Below are 9532 nucleotides of genomic sequence, written 5' to 3'. Positions count from 1 at the left end.
ACGGTGCTGCTATACAGAGTGAACAACAACAGCAGCAACGATAATAAAAACAATGGATTTTAAGCTTTTCCTGTAGGCCGGGAACCCGCCTCACACCGTATGTTCCATGCCTCACACAGTTCCTCCGTGAGCGAGGACCAGTGTTACCCCAGTTTGCAAATGGGGTCACGGAGGAACCAATAATCGAAGCAACAGACCCAGGGTGGCACCACTGGTGACGGTGAACGGAGGACTCTAACCCAGGCAGGTGGACGTGAGGCTGCGCGGCGCTGAGGATACATGCTCGGTGTGGACACGTGCAGGAGCAGCTGCCACAACGTGGGGGCCGCACAGGACACAGTGTCCCTCTGTGTGTTTGTCCGGCTGAGTGCCTTCCCTTAAAGGGCTGGCAGGCTAATAGGGAAGTTCAACATTTAGACTCAAAATATGTTTGTTTGTGTGTTTTTTTAAATTATGTTTTTATTGCTTTCAGAGAGGGGAAGGGAGAAGGAGAAACATCAAAGATGAGAAAGAATCATCCATTGGCTGCCTCTTGTACGCCTCCTACTGGGGATCGAGACAGAAACCCGGGCCTGTGCCCTGACCCAGATCGAACCGTGACCTCCTGGTTCATGGGTTGACGCTCAACCGCGGAGCCACGCCGGCCAGGCTGGGCCTAAAAGATGTAATGAAGATGTAATTGGGGCACAGAAGAGAGTAATTTGGGCTGGTGAGGGGGTGAGAGGCGCTGTCCCAGCAAGTGGCCTCTCAGCAGAGCCTGGGTGGGTTCTGGCCGGTGGACAGGAGGCCGCTCAGGTGCAGAGAGAGGAGGAGGTGGGCAAGCGCTGGGAGAGGGTGGCCTGACCGTGACTTCAGGGGAGTGTGGCTTCTAGGAAATGGAGTGGCCGGGCCGGCGTGGAACGGTTGTGTAAGGCTGGATTGTGGAGACCCCGAATGTCACGCTAAGGAGTTTGGATTTTATCCTGCAGGTAATGAGGGTTTTAGTGCCCGTCTGCAGAGCATCTTGTGTGCTTCCATGGAACGTCCTGCCTTTGGCTAGGTTGCATCCGCGGTAGCTATTGGCCTAAAATGTGACCTGAACAAATGGGTGTAGCACAGGAAATAGCTGCCAGGACGCAGAGGCCGACACAGGACAGGGAGAGGGAGCAGCTGCTCCTCCTCCCGGGCTCTGGCCGCCCCTCCCCGGCCCCACGGTTTTAACACCAGAATCATTCGGCAGTGATTGCCACCTGCTGAGAAATCTCAAAGTCAGGATGCGGCTCTCGCCTCCACCCCCTCCCCCCCATCACTGCTCCACAGGCCACTTGGCCTTGCAGAATCATTTTCAGAAATGTTTATAATGTCTTACTACTGCCTGTTCCATCTGCTCCTCACGCGAGGAGGCCTGGCTCCTCGGCAAGGCCTGGGAGTCAGGCGCCCGGCGCCAGGGAAGGTTCAAAATGCAGCTTTGCTTTCTCCCAGGCGTTCGTTTACTATCTTCCATCCGTTCTTCCCACAGACGACTGAATGCCATCTTTCCTTTGAATGAAACCTTGAGCTAATTCCCAAATTAAAAAAAAAAAAGATGGACCATTTATATCAATGGGCCAGCACAAGATTGCTAATGAAGACAATCATAGGAACATACTAACACACACACACACACACACACACACACACACGTACACACACACACACACACAGCAGTTCAAAATAAATTTCACAGAGGTGTATTTTTGCTAAAACTTTGCATGTGAGAGCATATATGTATATGTTATATTTTTCATAATAGATGCCAAGTTAAAATTATAATCATAAAAACATGATGGGAAGAGTCAATGCAGTCACCCCCGGAACATCGAGGCCATCTGAGGAAACATGATATGGGTGTGCAGGTGAGCTTTTGAATTCTGTTGAAGCATTTAGCAGGAACACATTTGATCAATATAGAAATGGAGTGTTTTTGAAATGAAAATATTTAATTGAAATTTTAAGAAAGTCTCATATTTACGTGCTCCTGTTAAAGTATATCATTCTTTTAAAGACATTAGTCAACATTTAATTGTCTGCAGATGTACATATTTTTTGCCTTAATCCAGATGGCAAAAAAAGTTTTATAAAAATTGTCCTACATTTCCATCTTGTTTATTTGATTTAATAAACTTTCATTTAAATGTTTTTATATTTGGCATCTGCTGGCTATGGAGAGTGCATTTGGTTTGCCAACTGATGTACACAGAAAAATGGAAGGAAAATACCATCGGCTCCCATCAGCAAATGGCAAGAGCGGTCTTTGTTTTATAGTTGTAGTAAGAACTCCCCCTAGTGGACTTTCTCAGAATTATTTACTACATTTGTAGAAAAAGGCATGAGGAAATTAATGGCACAAAATCAACAAATCATAACAGCTGATATTTTTCACTAGTGGTACAGAAAAAACTTCTTTCTGCCTTTATGGAATAAATAGAAATAACTTATAAAGTACATAAAACAAGAATTGGTAATTAAGAAAACACCTAGATTCAATTTTTGGTTCTCTATCTTACATCTTACTATTTATTTGGGAAACAAATATCATTCTAATTATATTTAAAATGTATTATATTATATTATATTATATTATATTATATTATATTATATTATATTATATTAAAAATATAGCTCTAATTATAGAATAATAAATGAGACGTTATTTAAAAAGCCATATTCCTTTTAAAAAATATATTTCTTTATTGATTTCAGTGAGGAAGGGAGAGGGAGAGAGAGATAGAAACAGCAATGATGAGAGAGAATTATTATTATTATTTTAAAAATATATTTATTGATTTTTTACAGAGAGGAAGGAAGAGGGATAGAGAGCTAGAAACATCGATGAGAGAGAAACATCGACCAGCTGCCTCCTGCACACCCCCCACCGGGGATGTGCCCGCAACCAATGTACATGCCCTTGACCGGAATTGAACCTGGGACCTTTCAGTCCGCAGACCTACGCTCTATCCACTGAGCCAAACCGGTTTTGGCGAGAGAGAATTATTGATTGGCTGCCTCCTGCACGCCCCCTACTGGGAATTGAGCCTGCAACTGAGGCATGTGTTCTTGGTTGGAATTGAACCTGGGACCCTTCAGTCCGAAGGCCGATGCTCTATCCACTGAGCCAAACCAGCTAGAGCCATATTCCTTTAGTTCAACGAAAGGAAAGACTTTCCTTGGGGCACAGTACTTCCTTGTTGCTCTCACGAACAGATTAATTAGAGCACATAACATTGCCCACACGTTTGTAATACTAGAAGTTGTAAGGTACATTCTTGACTCAAATTATTTCTTATTGGTAGTTCAAATGGTGCAAATGGCTTTCTGAAATAAAGGTTTCTGAGATTAATGCACCTCTATTATGCAGTTCAGTGACCTCATTTATATATATTTTTTATGACTAACTACAGCTCCTTTAATCATGAGACACCATTCTGTATGTGTAACATATTGGATGCACATATAGTTTATTAAGCATTACCATTTTGAAACCAAATGTTGGCTTATTACTACTTACAAAGAACACACTCTCGTTTCCAGTATCTGAACAAATTTGTTATTTAATTTTTACCCGTGGAATGTTAAAGGTAAAGTAAACAGCCCTAGCCGATTTGGCTCAGTGGATAGAGCGTTGGCCTTCGGATTGAAGAGTCCCAGGTTCGATTTCGGTCAAGGGCACATGCCCAAGTTGCGGGCTGGATCTCCAGCAGGGGGCGTGCAAGAGGCAGCAGATTAGTGATTCTTGCTCATCATTGATGTTTCTATCTCTCCCTCTCCCATTGTCTCTGAAATCAATAAAAAAACTTTTTAACAAAGGTAAAGTGAACAAACACTGTAAAACATAACACTGTCTTACAGTGTCTGTATGTACCCGTCGTGATTTAGTCTGACGGCTATATTTTATTTTTTGTTAACCCTCACCTGAGAACATTTTTCCATTGATTTTTAGAGAGAATGGAAGGGAGGGGTGAGACACAGAGAGAGAAACATCGATTAAAGAAATACTACTGAGGTCTGGTGTGCAGATAGCTCCTGCTGGAGCCTGCAGAGGGGAGGCTGCAGGGCAGGCAGGGCTGTGGGATTCTGGCAGGCTGCTGCAGGCCCCAGGCCCTCAGTTTCCTCACCTCTGAAATAGGCTAGGGAAACTTTTTATGGGAATCTCTCTCTCTTTTCTTTTTAAAAAATATATTTTATTGATTTTTTACAAAGAGGAAGGGAGAGAGATAGAGAGTTAGAAACATCAATGAGAGAGAAACATCAATCAGCTGCCTCCTGCACACCTCCTACTGGGGATGTGCCTGCAACCAAGGTATGTGCCCTTGACCAGAATCGAACCTGGGACCCTTGAGTCCGCAGGCCGATGCTATCCACTGAGCCAAACCGGTTTCGGCAGGGAATCTCTCTTCACATTTAAACATAATCTAAAAATTCATTTTTACAAAATATCAAGAGAATTTTTACTGTAAGAAAGTATGTCCTTTCTAAGATTTAGTTTCTTCTCACAGAATTGGTATGAGTACCAAACACGAATGAGAGAATACAAATTAGTCACACCAGAGTCAGGTTATTTTTAATCAAAGAAGTGGGTTATTGGGAAAGGGCAAAAGTTGTATTTTTATCTTTTTAAAAAATATTTTTATTGATTTCAGAGAGGAAGAGAGATAGAAACACCAATGATGAGAGAGAATCATGGATCGGCTGCCCCCTGCATGCCCCACACCGGGGATCGAGCCCGCAACCCGGGCATGTGCCCTGACCGGGAATCGAACCGTGACCTCCTGGTTCATAGGTTGATGCTCAACCACTGAGCCACGCTGGCAAAAAGTTAAGATTTTTAAATATTGAGTTTATCCTGACATATGAACATGAGACTAAAGATGCACAAGATACAGAGAAAACGGTGGGGAATGTACCTACGTTAACAAACAGCCAGTCAAACTTGCTGGCGTCTGTAGGCAAATGGGCAGCACCAGGTGTGCATAATTTATCTTTTGTTCCAGGTCCCGAGTGCGGGCCGGAGCCCGCGCTTTAGAAATCCTCTCCTCACGGCCTGTTGGCGCTGTGGTGGCCAGGTGCCCTGCGTCTGAAGTAATTAAAAACCCCTCACTCTGCAGCAGAAACCGTCTTGAAAAACAATGCCAAGCTGTTAGCAAAGAAATGTTAAGAGTGGAGATAAAATAAAAAGGTCTTTGTGAGGTAGGTTTTTCAGGGTTTGCATGCATGAAGGCAGTGATGCGCTATGATTACATGACCTCTTGGGCCCAGGGAGACGGCTGGTGGTCAGTGCTCCCTAGAAGGGGAGACCAGGTGGCCGGCCCAGGAGACTGGGGGAGGGAGGGTAGAGGGGGGGAAGGTCCCTGGCGGGGTGTTTGCACTATAAGGTGCCTCAGGGGGATGACATACAACCTATGGTGGCCATTTATGCTGCCTGAATATGTGAACACTGCTTGGCAATCTTATTTGGACAATGTGGTTTTACTAGTCTGGCAAGCTCTTCAGATATGAACTTTACCTAAGTAAATAAAGCCATCTGTCTAGTCCAAAGTTTCCTTTGTTTTGTATTGAAGTGGCTTCTTAGGAAAATGACTAAGGGTTCAGCTGTTTCAGGAGAAACAAGAGACCTGCTTTCTTTTCCTTTTTTTTTTTTATGTTTAAGGAAAATAACCACTTTCAAATGGAAGATTAAAGAAAAATCTACAGAATTCAAGTTCAGCAGAGTGTAAATTTATTTTAAAGAAAAATGCTAGGGTGGTTTGAGGTTTATAAAAAAATATGTTGAGTTTTTGAAGAGTTGTGCAACCTTAAGGTAACTAAGAAAATCTATTTTTCTTTGCATATTTAATGAATAGCCATGCTATGTATAAGTTATCTATAACTGTATAAGCCGATATAACTGCAATTAAACACATAAATAATCGTTTGCTTTGCTCTGCATGGCAAAATTAAAATTTCTCTCCCTGGAATAATGCATTTTAAAATGCCTTAGGCCAGTTTGTGAAGTGACTGAGAGGTGGTTTTGCCAGTCCTTATTCTAATAATTATCTAGTCACCAACATTAAGGGTATGTGTCATAGGTTTAGTGGGGCCATAAGTCAAATAAAAAGCAGTTTTTCTTGAAAAGTTTTCAGTTTCAAATTAAAATTTCTTTATGGTAAATTTGGATTCAAAATGAAAAAGAACTATTTGTTTTATTTTTCCCCCAGAATCATGCATTATGTACTCTTTAAAAAAAAAATTGTATTGTTGAAGGTTTTACAGATGTTCCCCCTTTATCCTCATTGACTCCTCCAACTCATCCCAGTCCCCCCAGGCCTTCACCGCACTATTGTCTGTGTCCATGGGCCATGCATAAGTTCTTTGGTTGATCTCTTCCATGCACCCCCTCTGCCCCCATCCCCTTCACTCTGAGATTCGTCAGTCTGTTCCATACTTCCATGTCTCTGGATTTATTTTGTTCATTAGATTCCACAAATAAGTGAGATCATATGATACTTGTCTTTCTCTGACTGGCTTATTTTGCTTAGCATAATACTCTCCAGGTCCCTCCATGTTGTCTTAAAGGGTAAGAGATCCTTCTGTTTTACTGCTGCATAGTGTTCCGTGGCGTAAATGTACCACAGCTTTTTTATCCAGTCATCTGCTGATGGACACTTGGGCTGTTTCCAAATGTTAGCTATTGTAAATAGTGCTGCTAGGGGTGCATATATTCTTTTTGTTTAGTGTTTCAGGATTCTTAGGATATATTCCTAGAAGTGGGATTACCAGGTCAAATGGTTCTTCCATTTTTAATTTTTTGAGGAAACTCCATACTGTTTTCCATAATGGCTGCACCAGTCTGCATTCCACCAGCAGTGCACGAGGGTTCCCTCTTCTCCACATCCTCGCCAGCACTTGTCATTTAGCTGTTCTGACGGCCAAATGAGGTGTAAGGTGATACCTCATTGTCGTTTTAATTTGAATCTCTGTGATGATCAGCGACTTTGAGCATTTTTTCATGTCTTTTGGCCATCTGTATGTCCTCTTTGGAGAAGTGTCTATTTAGATCCTGGCCCATTTTTAAATTGAAATATTTGTCTTACTTTTGTTAAGTTGTATGAGTTCTTTATATATTTTGGAAATTAACCCCTTATAAGATGTATCTTTGGCAAATATGTTCTCTCAGATAGTGGGATCCCTCTTCATTTTGTTGATGGTTTCTTTTGCTGTGCAGAAGTTTTTTGTTTTAATGTTGTCCATTTGTTTATTTTTTCTTTTGTTTCCCTTGGCCTAGGAGATGAATTGGCAAATATATTGTTTTGAGAGATGTCTGAGATTTTGCTGCCTATAGTTTCTTCTAAGATTTTTATGGTTTCATGACTTACATTTAAGTCTTTTATCCATTTTGAGTTTATACTTGTGTGTGGTGTAAGTTGATGGTATGGTTTCATTTTTCTGTCCAATTTTCCCAGCACCATTTATTTAAGAGACTGTTTTTACTCCGCTTGCCTCCTTTGTTAAATATTAATTGAGCATAATGGCTTGGGTAGATTTCTGGGGTCTCTGTTCTGTTCCATTGATCTATATGCCCGTTCTTGAGCTAGTACCAGGCTGTTTTGGTTACAATGTCTTTTTAAAAAAAATTTAAAATTTTTTATAGAGAGGAAGGGAGAGGGATAGAGAGTTAGAAACATCGATGAGAGAGAAACATCAATTAGCTGCCTCCTGCACACCTCCCATTGGGGATGTGCCCACAACCAAGGTACATGCCCTTGACCAGAATCAAACCCCCTTCAGTCCGCAGGCTGATGCCCTATCCACTGAGCCAAACCGGTTAGGGCTGGTTACAATGTCTTGTAGTCTAGTTTGATACCCAGTATTGTGATCCCTCCCATTTTGTTCTTTCTCAGATTGCTGCAGCTATTTGTTGTCATCATACCCCCAACCAAATGTGTGCCTCTTATTAAAATTTTAAAGTTTATCTTTATTGTTGAAAGTATTACAGATGTCCCTTTTCCCCCCTGGATTGATTCATTCTTCCAATTCGCCGCCTCCCCCGCCCCCCGCCCCCTGCCTGCCAGGCCTTCAGTACCCTATTGTCTGTGTCCATGGGTTGTGCATATATGCAGCCAAGGTCTTTGGTTGGAAAATCAGTGTTTCTCCTGCATGCTGAGATTGGGCAGGAATGGAGTGTGGTGTCCAGTAACCATCCAGGGTAATCAGGCATCAGGTTAGGTGAATCCATTGAAAATGAAACACACAAATTTTGACACTCTATTAGCAACAAGTTATTTGATGGTACTTGGATTTGTATGTTACATGGATTGCAACATCTCATCATAGCATCTGCATTTTGTGGTTGAGGATTATATGTCTCAGCTTTTTTTCCTGTAATTCTCTCTTGGGATCTTTTCAGTGCATGACACAGATGATTTCATTATTGGATATTGAAGGACTATTGAATGTTGTTTGTTGAACATTCTTTCTTTTGCCCAATTGAATTTTGGGGTACAATTTAAACCCATTTTTTTCTTTCTTTGCTCTGAAAATATTCATGTGGGAGAGCTAAAGAGTGGACTTTATGGACCAAAAGAACTGAAAAATTCTTAAAGTTCATCTATCTGCTCTGTCCTCTCTCTCCAGTCTACATTTTATAAACGGTCTAAAAATGGTGTTATCCTTCGTGCTTTATATAACATTCACTTTATTTGCTTCATTATTTTTAAAAAATATATATTTTTATTGATTTCAGAGAGGAAGAAAGAGGGAGAGAAAGATAGAAACATCCATGATCAGAGAGAATCATAGATTGGCTGCCTCCTGCAAGTCCCCCACCCGGGCCTGTGCCCTTGACCGGAATTGAACCTGAGACCTTTTAGTTTGCAGGCCGATGCTCTATCGGATAGAATCTATCCACTGAGCCAAACCAGCTCGGGCTGCTTCATTATTTTAAAGCAGAAACAAATGTCCTATAGATACGTTAAGCAAATATGTCTTTTTTTTGTAAGGCATTTCCAACTACCAGTATTGTTTCCTGCCCTCAAATAGCACACACACAGCAGGTCTAAGGTGTTGTGATGGGTGAGCTGTGAGTGCATCGTGTGCCCACAGTCAGCACAGGTGATAAGGAGTGCAAGATGAGCCTAGGAAGGTAAACTGACTTGGATTATGGAATAGATTTACCAAAAGTTTTAAAAAATGTGGATCTTATCCTGTAGGTGATGACATGTCTGCATCAGTGTTACTTGGAGGACTAGGAGGGTTGAAATGTTAAGAGGTCAGCAGGTCAATTAGCAGGTTCTTGCAAAGTCTAGGCAAGATGTGATGAGGGCTTGAATCAAAGCAATCAAGATGAGAATGAACAGGAGGAAACAAATTCAAGAGAAATTTATTTCATCGACAAAATTTTTGGAATTTTAGGACAAATTCAGTGTTGACTAAAAATGAAAAGGAAGGATTGAAACCTCTGGGAAGTTTATCCTGGGTACATGATGGTGTTATTAACCAGAGCAGGTGATATGGGGTAACTGGGATGAGGGTGGCATAC

Source organism: Cnephaeus nilssonii (assembly GCF_951640355.1).
Source record: "Cnephaeus nilssonii genome assembly, chromosome: 18".
In the NCBI taxonomy this organism is placed as follows: domain Eukaryota; kingdom Metazoa; phylum Chordata; class Mammalia; order Chiroptera; family Vespertilionidae; genus Cnephaeus; species Cnephaeus nilssonii.
The sequence above is the reverse complement of the archived record's forward strand: the minus strand, read 5'-3'. Positions refer to the sequence as shown.